This window comes from Neolamprologus multifasciatus, chromosome 5 (assembly GCF_963576455.1).
Source record: "Neolamprologus multifasciatus chromosome 5, fNeoMul1.2, whole genome shotgun sequence".
Classification (NCBI taxonomy): domain Eukaryota; kingdom Metazoa; phylum Chordata; class Actinopteri; order Cichliformes; family Cichlidae; genus Neolamprologus; species Neolamprologus multifasciatus.
The window spans coordinates 11,947,516-11,963,422 of NC_140443.1; the positions used below are offsets into that span (position 1 = coordinate 11,947,516).

Below are 15,907 nucleotides of genomic sequence, written 5' to 3' on the forward strand. Positions count from 1 at the left end.
ACTGTGTGTAAACACAGTCTGGATGCCATCTGCTCAGGCTCTTTCATGTGGTTCAAATGGCGAGTCGAGTTAAAGCTAAAACCACAACATGACTATATTTTTGCCATTAGCTGTTTCTTCTAAACAGCCTTTATGCAATGATCTGTGCATGATTGTACAAACCTCCTTATTCAGCATGTTAATAAACCACAAAGATGTTTGGCTGAACTTATTACCAACAACCCAAATTTGCTAAGGTAGAGCTGAATTGCCCCTTTTATCCGATTTTGCTGAACTGATATGTTGAATGTTATCATGTTTTGTTTTATGCAGTTTTAGATGAAGATTTACATTCAGCCTAATTTTTGAGTCATTGTTGCTTCAGTCACACAAACATGTATTTATACACTCTTTTACTTTACACACACACACACGCGACTTCCATCATACACGGATGGATGCATCACAGGGGCAAAAGTGGATGACACACTGTACCTCCTTAACTACAAGCATCCAGCTGTTTCAGTGTGTCTAAGATGTGATACTATTATCATAAAATGCTGGATCTTATGCATGTGCTAATGTGATTATCTCAAAAAATTATTCTTCATCCCTCAAAAACACAAAGCCATAGTTTTGAGTCAAATGCAGCTTTAGGTTTATTTATTCAAATAATTAATCATGGAAGAAAACCTGCTCACTAGAAACTGAATGTATGATATAATTAAAGTACTTAAAGTCAGCATTTGTGGGTGAATACTGAATATTTTTTTGAATGTTTTTATACTTCAGCCTCTTTGGTGGCCCTGAGAGGTCGAGTACACTGCAGCTTAAGAAAACACCAGAAAGTAGAAAAACTCTGCAAAAGATAAAGAAAAAAAATCACAAACACAACAGAAGTGTTTTTGTTAACTGCTTTCTTCCATTTGCTCAACATCTCTAAAGTTAGAAATATCCTGTCTCAGAGTGACGCTGAAAAACTAGTTCATGCGTTTATTACTTCCAGGCTGGACTACTGCAATTCATTATTATCAGGATGTCCTAAAAACTCGCTGAAAAGCCTTCAGCTAATCCAAAATGCTGCAGCAAGAGTACTGACAGGGACTAGAAAGAGAGAGCATATTTCTCCTGTTTTGGCTTCCCTTCATTGGCTTCCTGTTAAATCCAGAATTGAATTCAAAATCCTGCTCCTCACATACAAGGTCTTAAATAATCAGGCCCCATCTTATCTTAATGACCTTGTAGTACCATATCGCCCTATTAGAGCACTTCGCTCTCGCTCTGCAGGCCTACTTGTTGTTCCTAGAGTATTTAAAAGTAGAATGGGAGGGAGAGCCTTCAGTTTTCAGGCCCCTCTTCTGTGGAACCAGCTTCCAGTTTGGATTCAGGAGACAGACACTATCTCTACTTTTAAGATTAGGCTTAAAACTTTCCTTTTTGCTAAAGCATATAGTTAGGGCTGGACCAGGTGACCCTGAATCCTCCCTTAGTTATGCTGCAATAGACGTAGGCTGCCGGGGGATTCCCATGATGCATTGAGTTTTCCTTTCCAGTCACCTTTCTCACTCACTATGTATTAATAGACTTCTCTGCATTGAATCATATCTGTTATTAACCTCTCTCTCTTCCACAGCATGTCTTTATCCTGTCTTCCTTCTCTCACCCCAACTGGTCCTTCAAGACTGCTGGAAAACCATTTCAGGTGACTACTTCATGAAGCTCATTGAGAGCATGCCAAGGATTTAGTAAAACTGTTGGCCACAACATCATTATATTCCTCGTGGTCATATCAATAATATACTGAGGACAGTTGTTTTGTTTAGCTCCACTGTTCAGTGTGCCCCACATTGTTTTGATACTTGGAGTATTCCTTTTTACTACTGTCAAGAAGCGCTGTGTGGCAGGCAGACACAATCTCTACTTTTAAGATTAGGCTTAAAACTTCCTTTTTGCTAAAGCATATAGTTAGGCCTTAGTTATGCTGCAATAGACGTAGGCTGCCGGGGATTCCCATGATGCATTGAGTTTTTCCTTTCCAGTCACCTTTCTCACTCACTATGTGTTGATAGACCTCTCTGAATCGAATCATATCTGTTATTAACCTCTGTCTCTCTTCCACAGCATGTCTTTCATCCTGTTTTCCTTCTCTCACCCCAACCGGTCGCAGCAGATGGCCGCCCCTCCCTGAGCCTGGTTCTGCCGGAGGTTTCTTCCTGTTAAAAGGGAGTTTTTCCTTCTCACTGTCGCCAAAGTGGTTGCTATGAAGCGCCATGAGGCGAATTTTGTTGTGATTTGGCGCTATATAAATAAAATTGAATTGAGTTAACACAAAAATGTGACAGAACACCTGCGGAAGTGACACCCTAGCAATAAACGGCTAATGACAAACATGTATCTACAGTATTCTATGAATCACGTGATTAAAGCACAGTGACCTGCGTCTTTTTCTTCCTCACAACACAGATGAACCCTCCACTTTGTTTCAGTCTGTCTCAGTTACAGTCTCTTCACGTTTTCTGTTACTTCTCTCACTGACCCGCCCTTTTATTGTGTCCCCAGGAGTTCTACTATTTTGTTGTATCATTTTTTTCTTCTTTTTTTTGGCTTAAAAAAAATCATTCTGTTGTGTTTTGGGTGCTTTTGCAGGACAAGTGCACTTGTCCTCTCGGGGCCACCGTATAAGCCGGAGTATGAATTTGAAATGTTTCATGCATTTAAAACACTTGGAAAAGAGCACGTGCAACAATACTGGAGGTATGGGAGATCAAAACTTCATAGAACTAAATCAAGGTCATCCACACTAAGTTTGGCACCCTGTGGCAAGGGTTTGAACCAATAGTATGGTAGAAATACTGAACCCTGCCAATGTAAGTAGTTCAGAATAACCCACTTTGGAGTCCTGACCCAGAATGTGAAACTCACACTGTGGTCCTGATGCCAAAATCAACAGAGTCACCGAGCAACCAAACTTAAGAGATGGGGATAGGAAATCCAGGTCTGCTCATTATGAACCAAAGTTAGCCAAGACACACACACACATACAGGCACACACACATATACACACACTTGGTTTTTCCCTGTAGAGGAAGTTGAAGTGTCTTTTGTTTTACAAGGATAATATTTTTCAGTACATGTTTCTAACCTCTTAAATCTAAATCTGTCCTTAAGGTAATCCTCAAGGTTAGACAGCTCAACAACATGCAGCGGCTTGAAGTAGGCCAATTATGCTTATTATAGCTCTCGTTTTGTCCTTGGACTCTACTAAAGCAGATTTGAATGCTTCATTATTTAAAACTTTCGGCATGTTTGATTTGATTATTCAACACTATGACGAGATAGGTATGACAGAAAATAAAGAAAAGTATAAAAGGTCGGCTTTAAACAGAAGTATTAATTTGTTTTACAAATGAACTTCATGTCATGTTGTGTGAAAGGACCCAAAATGCAGGCACTTGCTGTGATGCGAGGGAGCTTTATTGTAGAAGGTGAAAATAACAAAGGCGAGGACAGAGCTAAACATAAACCTAAACTGGGAAAACTAGTAACAAACAAAACCCGAAACCATAACTCAGAGAACAACATGCAGTAAAAAAAAAACATAAGGAGGTGACACAGGGGATGAGGAGTGGAGAATGAAGAGCAGTGAGACACCAAGTTACACAAATGGAGCGACGACGAACGGAGGCAAACAGTCTGGGGTTAAAACTGAAGCAAAAACAACATGAAAGCAATGATTTGATCTAAAACATAATTTCCCCCTTCATTTGTGAGGTGGAAACACTCCACTTCGCTGTTGTTTGAGAAACAGTCAGGTGGGTCATTTCATTGCAGAAGCAAACAGATCACTCGTTGGTTCAAGTTTTCAGAAGTGAGTGTGGCACAGAGCTTAACAGAAGAGCAGCAGAGTGAAAGAAAGTAAATAAACACGAACACTTATCTAGTAGGCACATACAGTTCATATCTGTGAATAAACTGACCAACAGGAAAGCAAAGGAGCAAAGAAAAGCAACACACAATGCCTACAAAGCCTTTAAAGACTGTTTAAGTTGTTAACAAATATGCAATAACTGCTGAAACAAATAGATGAGTTGGAAAAGATGTACTACATGAAGTAGGAAGATATGCTATGAAGATAGGTTTTTGAGTTTATTATATTATTTATAATTTCTAGTCTTTGGGTTTTCGTTAGAGTCATGTCTTATGGTTTGTCTCTGTGTAATCCTTAGTTGCTGTCTCCCCTGTCTGCTATATCCCCGTGTCCAGTCAGTGTCTGTGTCTGCCCTGGTCCCACATCTCTGTTCCCTCTGTTGTAGTGCCTGCATGTGAGTCTGTGTCTTTTGTCCAGTCTGTGTTGTGTTTCCTGTTTTACTTTGAAGGTCTCTGTCTTATCTCAGTGTGTTCAGTTTACGCTTCCTTGTCTCGTCAGTTCTGATTTGCCCCAGCTGTGTTTCCCTCCTGTTGTCCATTCCCTGATTGCCCCCTCTATGTATTTAAGCCCTGGGTTTCAGTTTGTCTTTGTCGCGATCTACCGTTTATCTAGCTGTGTGTTCTGTCAGTCTGTCCGTGTAAGTTTATTTTTTGGATACTCAGTTTTGTTACTTTTTTGAGTTTAACATTAAAGCTGTTTTGAGTTACTGTCTGTCTCCGGAGTCTGCACTTTGGGTCCTTCATGTCACCACCCCTGCGTGCGCACAGCCGTCACATAACATGAATGCCACATTAACCAGCTGTTAGAGGCAAAGAATGTGACACACCGAGCATAAGCATAAAGTTTGTTTCAGTAGTCACATACTACACCTGTCTCCACCTGTCTGCTCTGTTACAGCAGCTGGCTGAGCACGCAACATTAGAAAAGAGCACAAAAATCATCTTTAAAAACCTTCAGATTAGTCTGATTAAATTGCATTTTTTACTTTTTCTAAACTTTAAATTTGATCTCCTTCGAACCACCAAACATCAACCACATGTGCGGCAGAAAAAGACAGACTTACAGAGGGGAGGACGCAGGGTTGTGATAGTAAAAGATAATGCACAGTGAAGCATAATGAAACTTAAACAAGAAACAAAAACGGAATATTAGATCATTGTTGGAAAAAGAAAACTACAGGCCAAAGAAGAGTTATAATTCTAAACAGCGTATATAATATGATACATCCCAACAAAACCAGTTAAATGCTGAACATCTGTGGAGAATATAAAAATCACACAGACAAGAAATGTCCCAGATCCCCTTTAACAATGTTTAAAATCCTGACACACCCTGAACTTCTGTAAATGTGCTGCTTAAAGGGATCCGGGTTGCACTGACATGAACAGCTGAGGCTGCTGGATGTTGTAACTGCCAGTTTAAGCGATACATAGACTCTAAGTGTTTACAGTGAGAAAGAGCCTAAGTAGAGCCAGAGTAGAAGAAGAGTGAGAAGCTACATCTGACCGTCTGGCCTACTTCATATGCACTGACTGCACATGTTATTCTTAATTTTAAAACTTATTTCGAGCCTGAGATTTACCCTTAGATGCCTGAAAGTGGCCCGTTTGACAAACAGAAATCTTGCATACTGAGAGCGATGTTAGACAGTAATTCTACATTCCACATGACAATAAAACTGCATTTTTATTGGACATCCACGAGAAGACTTTTAAAGTTTTTGGAAAAAGTTCAGATGCAGTCTGTGGAAACAAAATGTGACACATAAAACTGTGCAGATTCATGACCAAAGCTGAGACAGAAATATGAATGCGCATTCTTCCTGGCTGATTTATAAGGCTGCATGTGCACCTTGCTGTGCTTTTTAGTCAGTAGTAATTATGAGCATGGGCCAACCTGTTAGGTCCTTGTTTTTCACCTCTACTCCCTACTTTAACAGCAAGAGGAACAAGAAAGACATGCAGTTCTCTGACAGGCAAAATGCGGCCACCCGACAGGGCAAATGTTCAACTCCATTAAGGACGTAGACACAGGCTGGGCGTTATATATAGTAACTACTTTCTAGCAGAACCTCTTGCTGAATCATTTCTCTACAGTTGTTGCTCCCATGTGGACACATAAGACACATTCACCCATAAAAATTTGTATTTTCTTGTAAAATACTTTCCTGCAACAAAAGATCGCTATAGCAGGTAGCTTCACATGGATTTGTGTCTCCAGCTGGAGTCAAACCAACAACCTTTCACTTCAACCAACTGTGTTAACCACAACACATCTGTAATTAGCACATAAAATAAATCAAACAAAAAACTGATGCCGATTAAACGAAACTGAACATTTTGCTCTCCAGCTTAAAATATGTAAAAACTAATTTACAAATTAAAAATAATGAGGCATTCATTTGTGTTCTTGACCACCTTTGTTACTTGTACGTTCACGACTGCTGTTCCAAAACAAAAAGTTTTAATGTTGAAGCAGAGGTTTAATTAAAACATTAAAAATAATAATATTATAGCCAGTTAGGTAACGGCAGCACGGTACCGGTTAGCACTGTTGCCTCACAGAAAGAAGATCCTGAGTTCTCTGTGGAGTGTTCAAAGATATGCAGTTAGTGTTAGGTTAACTGATGATTCTACGTGTGAATGGTCATCTCTATGTGTTCGCCCCATGATAGACTGGTGACCTGTCCAGTGTGTACCCTGCCTCTTGCCCTAAGACAGATAGAGATCGGCTGCAGCCCCCCGCATCCCTGAATTGGATAAGCAGTAGAGATTAAATGGATATTCTAGTTGGTTTATTATTATCAGTTTGCTACTGTGATCCAATCTGCTTGAAACTTAAACTCAAATGTTAATTATACTTTATTGTGTTTGGATAGCTGTGTTCATGTAGCTGTGGTAAATGAGCTGCATCAAACCTGAAATACAAAGTGACTGACCTGCGTCACGAGGAGCTGCGTGCGACAACAACCTCGCTGTTTCTTTCTTATCTCTTGGGTAAACTATAGATTTTTTTCCCAGCGTATGATTTTCTAATCACTTTTGCTCCTACAGAATATAAACACAATGTCCATGAATGCGTGAAACCCAAGTTGTTATCAAGTTAGCTAATCAGCCTCGCCCACGTTATTCTTTTGTAAAAAACACAAACAAGCCCAATTTATTTCTCATCTGTAGTTTTTATTCATGAAATTACATTATTTGCACTCATATTTTGTTTATTTATTTTATGATCAGTTTTAAATCCTTTCTGTTTCCATTCAGCCAGGCCTCACACCAGTGATTTCTCCAATGATTAATTAGCTGCTTGTTAGCTGGAGGCGGTGCAGGCCACTGACTGCAGCTGCTGGAGCTGTTGTTGGGAATCAAAATCTACACGTTTCACTGTGATTGAAAAATAAATTATTGGAACAACTTGAGCAAATGAAACTAAGAACAGTGGAAAATTATATTAATCAAATAAGAAAGAAAATGCTGTAATTAAAGGTTTGGGTTTTGTTTTTGTTTTTACTGAAGAAAAGAACAAAGAATAAATTATGTCTGGAATGTGATTTGAATGAGAAATGAGGAAGACACATTCCTCAAGAGATAAGACAATTTGAAGGGGAACAAAGGGGGAGAAGTGTGTGTGTGTGTGTGTGTGTGTGTGTGTGTGTGTGTGTGTGTGTGTGTGTGTGTGTGTGTGTGTGTGTGTGTGTGTGTGTGTGTGTGTGTGGTATCTGAGCATATCTGACCAGGCTGGGGTGCCATCTGGTCTTAAAAGGTTTGCTGTGACCTGCAAGTGATTTACTGGGTCCCATGCGGTGTGAAGGTGGGAGGTTGGGGCCTTCGTATGTTTTGTATGTTTTTAAGTGTGTGTGGATGTGAACACATAAGTGTCTGAAATGTGTCTGCTTGTGTGTATATGTGCGTGTTTTCTACCACACATGATGTGCAGGCCACTCGTGAGGGTCTGCTGCAAGCTAACAGCTCTGTGACCATGCCAAACACACACACACACACACACACACACACACACACACACACACACACACACACACACACACACACAGAGTTCCAAACTGCATGCAAACCTCAGAAGGATTTAATTTCCTTCTTTCTCTTCCTCCCCTGCAGGGTGTGGTTGTTTGACAGCGTGTTTTAAATGTGGTTGGTGCTCACTGGTAATCACTCTCATTCTGGTCAGCGTAATTGAGCTCATTTCCACTTCCACATTCACTCGGGTTTGGCTTTGTAGTCTTCTGTTACTTTTGTCGATCACACCGAAAAAAGCAAGAGCCATCGATGAGACACGTTTGTATAGGAAATCCTGAAGAGTTATGGGACCATAGGCATGTCTCATCCTATGAACACATTCTTTCTCAGCAGGCCTAAAAAGGGAATTTGAATCGCATTTGCTAATTTTTTGCAACCATCACTTACAGTTGCAGGATGTCGGTGTGCATGCGGTATTAGAGGAGGTTCTCTGGCAGAACCTCTTCTGTAGCTCCATAGATTTTGCAACACATGACATGGACATGCTTCCATCCCAACACTGAGACGATGCAATATCTGTTATTAAAATGCACCCTCTGGCATTTAGAGATTTCTGACTGTGGTGCTGAATTTTGTTGAGATGCTGACTCACTGTGTCAGAATCTCAACAAACTTTTTAATTTAGAGTAACCGAGGGCCTTTCGAGTTTACTTTGGTCGAGTGATGAGGACAAGGGGAGCGATTCCATGGCAAACTGTCTTTTAGCCACATTAGCCAAATTTTATTTAGAAAAGGTAAATAAACAAACAAACTTATAGTTTTTGACAATTCCTTATTCAAACACAACAAAATAAGTTCTCAGTGTTTTCCAGAATGACTTTTGAACACAGCTGAGGTGCATACCTACTATAACCTACAAGAAGCCACAAATGCACATCACTGCAAACATTGCAGTCATTCACATTAGTCTTTCGCCGAATTGAATCTTACCTTTGCAAAACTTTAAGCCTTTTGTTTAGAGACCTCTTTCTGGTTAGTTTCTATCTCACTGCTGCCCTTTCATTAATTTTCTAAGAAGAAATATTAACAGTCACTTTTATCTTGTTAAAGACTCTGGCCCGTGGGCCTCCTAACTCCTTTGAATCCTGGGTCTGTGCCTGGAAGTCTCTGTCAGTAATTCCTCTGAGTGTGCGAGTTTCTGTTTTCTCCTGTTCAGTCCTTGTCTCTTGTGCATTAGTCATTAGAGAAAACATGTTTTCTAGTTTCCCTCTTCCATTCTGCCGTCTTTATTTTGTTTAGCTTTATTTATTTATTTTTATTTCTAATTGTCTTTCTTATATAGAAATATATATTTCCATAATTTTCCCCGCCCTCTGCTAACTCCCAACAGTCTCTGGCTCAGATATAATCTGTGATAATTAGAGGAGAGCTTTAAATTACTTTGAATGCTCCTCAGGGATTTTCACCCAATTTCCAAGTAAACAAGAACCACAAAGAATCATTTATCTTCTCGAGAGCAAACCTATGAATCTGTGAATGTTGTGTTAGTGTAGTTAGTTGCAATAAATCAGCAGATGAAAGAGATTCTTCAGCAAGATGATAAAAAAGATAGTGTGAAGGGATTTGAAACATTTAATTATCTTCTATTTAAATTGAAACATTTGCTAATACTTAAGCTGTTTATGTCTGGTTTTAGATCATCACTGACACTGGTTGACACTTCTGGCTCATTTCCAGCTGAAATGTAATTGGCCGGCTCTTTTTGAAGGGGTCAGAGGTCAGAGATGACTCATGTCCCACAGGGTGAAGAACTATGTTGTTCTGGATGGAGGTGCACATGCGTACACACTGTTAGCTCATGACATTCCTAAAATAGCAAGCGTAGCTGCTGGGTGTTTAACCTACTCTGTCTCCTGTAAGCTTCAGTAATGTAATGAGTGCTGTGCTGCTGCGGACTGCTGCAGCTCCTCGAACATCTACACCGTGCTGTGGCAAAACCCAAAACAGTGTGGTCTGATACTGGGGATGAGAGCATGAATGATTGTCTGACTCCTTGTGTTTTCCCTGTGATGGAGTGGTGAACTGGATGTTAGAGAATAAAGACGTTAGAGAATAAAAACAAAATGAAGCATTTGTCCCACATCCACTTGGGGAAAAAAATTTTTTTTTTCTGTAAAGAAAAAAGAACCCAGCCACCAATGGGCAAAGCAAACTAGCACAGTATAAACACAATATCCCCCACTGTTTATCTTTCTGTGCTCTTCACAAAACATTATGGGTACACACTGATGCCAAGCATGGTCCTATGGTTTCAGGAGAAAGAGGAAGCACTAAACTATCACAATAAACTGTCCTCACAGAAAAAAATGATCATATCTTTTACTGGTTTCTACACACAGATGGGTGTGTCTCCACTTCAGATAACTGATCAGATAAACCGGCGGAGTGCTCTGGTTTGCTGTAGGTATAAAAACTACCTGATCAGGTTTAGTTTTGCAAATATTCACACATTAGAAAACTTAATGCTCCATGGGTGCCGAGTTCCCCTCCATCTACAGCATACATTTTACAGGCAATGATTCCCATTCCCATTAGAAACCACCTAATTGTGAACTTAATCATCGAGTCTTGAGTAATTCCTGCTTGCAGAGTTGACTTATCTAGTTGTTTTCTGGCCGGCTCATCCACATGGGGAATTTTTGGCTTGAGACATCATAAATTCTCCCATTATAATCAGAGGGTGGAGAACAAAGGAAGAGAGAATTATGTCAGGGTAAATATGTCACACTTTTCTGTTTTGGTGTGTAGCCATTTCCCTGCTGAAGAGTCTGAATAACATAAACATCTAAAAGCATCGCAGTGCTACGATCCCCGGTGACTAATGTTCTAATCATTTAGCAGAATCAGTCCCTCGTGTCCATACCACATGCTGAGGTTTCTGTTTTCAGGTCATTTGAACCATTGTTTTTAAAAGTGAGTGAATTAGCACGGAGCTGGACGTCAGCTAACAGTCTGCTCTGTCAAAGTGTCAAACTGTTTAGAGTTAGAGAGTCTGCAGAGCAGAGGAGGGATGGGCATGTTAGGAAAGAGAGATGGTGACACATGTTAACGAGGGGGTCAGTGGGGGTAAAATACTCAGATGGGAAATACTAGTAGAAAGTCTTGACAACATTTTGCCTTTTTTACCCTGCATTTTCCTGCTAATTTATCTACAAGCATTACTCTTGATTGAATGTTTTGGATTTAACTGTAAACTACAACTTATACCTAAGAACGTGAAACACAATTTACAATAAAAAAAAATTGGTTGTTGAGTATTTTTCACACATCCCATTTCACAAAGTCTCTTTTTTTGTCCCCATTAAAAACTGAAATTCAACTAGAAAGTTCGTAATTCTTTTAATTAGAGCCAAAGTACATTAAACTTTTTAAAACATTGAATTTATTACATATTGACATAAAAATACCAGCTAATTATTAAAAAACAACCTTTCAGGAAGATAGTTCAAAAATATGTTGCTTATGAAATAAAGGTTTGAAGACAATGTTTGTTTCCACAGTGCAGTAAAACATGGGCAAAAAATTATTTTGAAACCCAGTGATCTGTTGTATTTCAGATGTTTTCATATGGAAATGATTAATCAGTAGGAGACAACTAAATCCAGCCTAAATACATTATATATTTCATTTGAGGCAACACCCTGGGCACAGTCTGCCAATCTAACAAGCATGTCTTTGGATTGCGGGAGGAAACCCACAGACTCCAGGAGAACATAAAAACACCACACAGATGTATCATCTCGCCACTACACTTAAACCCAGAACTGTCCTATTGAGAGGAGGCAACTAATTGCTGCATTACTGCCACGCCTGACACAGTAACATCCATCCATCTATTTTCTTCCACTGGAAGAGGCCGGAGCCTATCCCGCCTCCTGCAGGGGGAGAGGTCGGGTACACTCTGGACAGGTCACCACAGTAACATGTTTGATCAAACAAAATATCACATAACGGTCCTTTAGATTCGAAATCGGCCACAGGCATGATATGAGTGTCTCTCAACATGCATTAACCCTGTGACAGACCGGTGATCTGGGATATGCTCCAATCTTCCAGTGACCCTGAACTGGATAAATGGAAGAGGATGGATGGATGCATAGAGTTTTAAGCTTTGCCTTACTCTTTTTCTCTCCTCTCCACTTGTTTCCTTATTCACTCCCTTTTGTTTTCAGGTGCTCAGATGACTTGTTCTGCCCCACTTTAATGGAAATGGAAAAGAAGGCTCTATCTGGCAGTGAAGCCTCTCTCCCATGCTTTGTTTTGGAGATTATGTATCGGAATTTAAGGAGCAAGACCACGCCTCCAAACACGCTCCTTCCGGTTGTCATCTATATAGGTTTCCCAGTTCTGCAAAGTGTTCATTCTCGTTTACGTGCCCCACCCTCCCTCCTTGTTCTCAGTTCTTTAACTTCTTCACTCCTATTTAGTACAGGGGGATCTGCCAGGCCCGGGAGCTGTCGCCAGTCCCCCTCGAGGCCTTCCCCAAACCGCAGCTTAATTCATATCCAAGCATTCACCTAGTAGGTAATACTATAAACACTGTCAAACCTAAAATGAGGACGTGGGCCCAGCTAGTGAATTTAATGTTTCTTCTTTTGTCTTTCTGAAGATGGATGTTATCTCTTTTTTTGTACCTTTGTTGGATAGTTTGGTATCCTATCTCTATGATGCAGTTACAGTGTCTGCTTGAGTTTCTCTTTTGTTTACATTTTCACTGTGACAAGTAAAAATACAGTTATATTTATTTGCTGCAGGAGTGCAGTAAGAACAGAAATCTGATTGTAGTCTTCTGTCTTTAAAAAACAAAACTACACTACCAAGAAGACAGATGAAGACACGCAACTTCTATATCAGGAAATAATATAAAATATTGACACTGGTAACTTTTAGGAATATTTCTCATTTTCCTTTTGTCTGCTGACTTGTCCTCCACCTCATTCTGTGGACCTCCCTAAGTCCTCTCTTGCTGCCTGTCGCTCAACCCCAGCCCTCTCTCCCTGCTGTGTGTTGTGTTATGTGGTGATATCCAGGGTTCCTGTGTGTTTAGACCGAGATAAGGCAAAGATTAAAAGACTCTGAAGTAATTTAATCTCTTAAATCTATTGACATAAACTCTTTCGCACACAGCGTACATCTCTATTTTCCTGTGGAGATACAAACATCTGGACTCACGTCCATGTACACGAGCACACACGCACGCACGCACGCACGCACGCACTCACGCGCTCACGCGCACACACACACACACACACACACACACACACACACACACACACGCACACACACACACACACACGCACACACACTTGCCTGGTTTCTCTACATCCTCAAAGATACAAACATCTGTACTTTCCAGCACACACATACACAACCCTGCCAAAGACAAAGGCATGCTTGCGTGCACATTTGACTTGATCTTCAAAAGATGAAAAACATCTGTCTGGCCCAACACACTTGTACAGATGTGCACACACACAGTGACTGTTTACATCAGTGTGCACCGGCCAGTTGATGAACATAAACCTTATCTGATTATGTTCATCAATAAACAGCTTGGTGTGGAACTATGTGAGCAATGGCGATGATAACTTTGGCATCCAGATGTGGATTACACTTAAATCCAAGCTGTTTATGTTTATCAGGCTAACTTCCAGTTATTCATGGGAGCAGCAGGATCCAGAGAGAAGAAGGATTTATCGTGAACTGACAAAACATGAGCCAGTTTGCCACTTTCTGTTCTTACTTTGTTGTCCTGTTTTGTCTGTTTTGGAGACGTCCAAGCTGTAAAGCTGTCAGGGCTCAGTTCCAGCTGCTGTCACTGCATCTTCATACAACACTGAAACAATAAGAAAATGAAAAAAGGTTGTAGTCTGCCGTAAAGTGTAGAATGAAAATGAAACTGTTATGCTTTAAAAGCACTGCTGTTTTCATGCAGGATCAACAATCCACAAATGCCTATTTCTGATCACAGTAGCTGTGTAAATTTTTAAGCTGACCTAAACCTCAGAAAAGGCAGAATCTGTTTGAAAAATAAAATGAACCACTTCAGTTCTTTCAACACAAACACTGAAATCAACTCAACAGATGTCGTTTAAGTTTATATTTCTTTATCTCCAACATAGAACTCTCAGAGCACTTCACTTGGCCTGGTCAGTTGTTGCAATGTTATACATAATCTCCTTGTGCTGAACATATTAATTTGTTTCGTTTGCTGTCATATATGTAACTAAAGCTTTGTATGGTCTACAATTAAACTGTATGCAGTATATTATAATAAGATTGCCAAAGGTAGCATGCATAAGATAAAAAGTATTGGTCCTAGACCAGAACCCTGTGGAACTCAATGACTTGTTTTTGTGTGTGTGTAAAACTTACCATTTATGTGAATAAACTAGAATCTACTGTATAAATATAACTTAAACCAGGGCAGTGGGTTCCTTTGACCCCACGATATCTTTGGTGTCAAATTCAGCACAAGGCTAGAGCTTTTTCCTTAAGATGATATGCCAAGTGCTATAATAAACTGTAAATCTTGAATGAAACTTTAATCTGAACTTTGCTGTATGATTTGCAAATCATTAAATTTCTTTTTAGAAATATAGGGGAGGTTGACTTCAGGTCTTTAATGCTCTCTCAGATGTAGTTTTGTGTTTTTCTACATGTTTTTCCATTTGTCTTGGTTTAATGCACAAAGACTCACAGTAAGTTTGTTTTAGGTGAGTGGAAAGCAAGAGGGAATCCATATTTAGTCTTTATGGACTAAACTAAGAGTGAAATGTAACTATTTCCATTTTTCTGCATTCTTATTTCCTAGTTTGTGTCTCTCTGTCGTTCTTTTCACATTTTTTCATCTTTGATGAGAGGGACACAAAAAGAAAGAAATGGATATGAGAGGAAGAGGAGGACAAGATGTGTAAAAGCTCTGGGTTTGTAATCATACAAACTCCCCACAGTATTCCTCTTTGATTAAACTGGCTGTCTACACCACCTAAACTGAGCTCCAAGCATGCTGAACAACACACCGCACAAATGTAGAGTTTCAATTTTTATGCAAAATCACACGTTTTTCTATCTCTTTTTCCAGTACAAACATAATGTGGATTATTTTTTCTTCTCCAGTTCAAGTATAAATTTATGTTTGCATACTGTATGTTAATCCTTTGTGCGTGTTTCTGCCTCTGTATAACAGCTACTTCAGAACAAATGAAATTCTTATCAGCTGTTGTATTTTATCTTTAGAGATAAATTTGATTCTGTGTTGAGTCTACTGCCTCTGTAGGTTTTAGCTTTCCATATGCTGCAGACACTGGTTTGTTGATTTAAGACACTAATAGATTCAACAAAACATGGAAGGAAAGATGCTCACAGCAGATGTATTATATGATACCGGAGGGTCCTGTGGCAGGAGACTGAGATTTACCTCAACTACTGGTGGAAGCTTGTTAGAATTTAAAGCTGTGATATATCACACTGTTTTAATGACAAGACCAGTCCTGCTTTTCAGTGCTGAGTTAAGACAAAATCTGTAATTCAAATCTGTACATGTAAAAAGCACATATGAACCCAGCACCTGCATTCAAACTTATGTTTGTGCCATCATGCAATTATTTAATGAAAGGAGCTCATTTCTGTTTCCTTATTTTGTATTCTTGTACTCTATGACTGTAGCTTTGGAATGAAATTGTGAAACTTGAACAATCTTAGTGAGACTTGCTCTCTCTGACATCATACAGAACCAAGAGCAGAAAAAGACAATGTAGGTATTTTTAAAAAAATATTTTTATTTTAGGGTATTTTTATTGTAGCCTACAGAATAAAGCACCTTGAGCTGATGGCTTTATAAGTAAAACTAAACAGAATTTCCTGAACTCGAGTTTTTAATTCAATGCAAACTGATTCTGCAAATGCACAGATTATTTTATTGAGTTGTTCGAGGCCTCTGTTCAGGGCAGGTGTATGTGGCACA

The 15,907-nt window shown here is 39.6% G+C and overlaps 1 protein-coding gene across 4 annotated transcripts in view; it reads right to left on the minus strand.

Moving 5' to 3' along the window:
* ripor3 (RIPOR family member 3) overlaps positions 1-15,907 on the minus strand; it is a 59,653-nt gene that overhangs the window by 29,829 nt on the left and 13,917 nt on the right. For 2 of the 4 annotated variants that reach the window (XM_085159875.1, XM_085159874.1), the window contains exon 2: positions 13,685-13,777. The gene's annotated coding sequence lies outside the window, so the exon portion shown is untranslated. Of the gene's footprint in view, positions 1-7,979; positions 8,952-13,684; positions 13,778-15,907 lie in introns of those variants that run through there. The other 2 variants (XM_085159876.1, XM_085159878.1) reach the window with 2 other exon arrangements.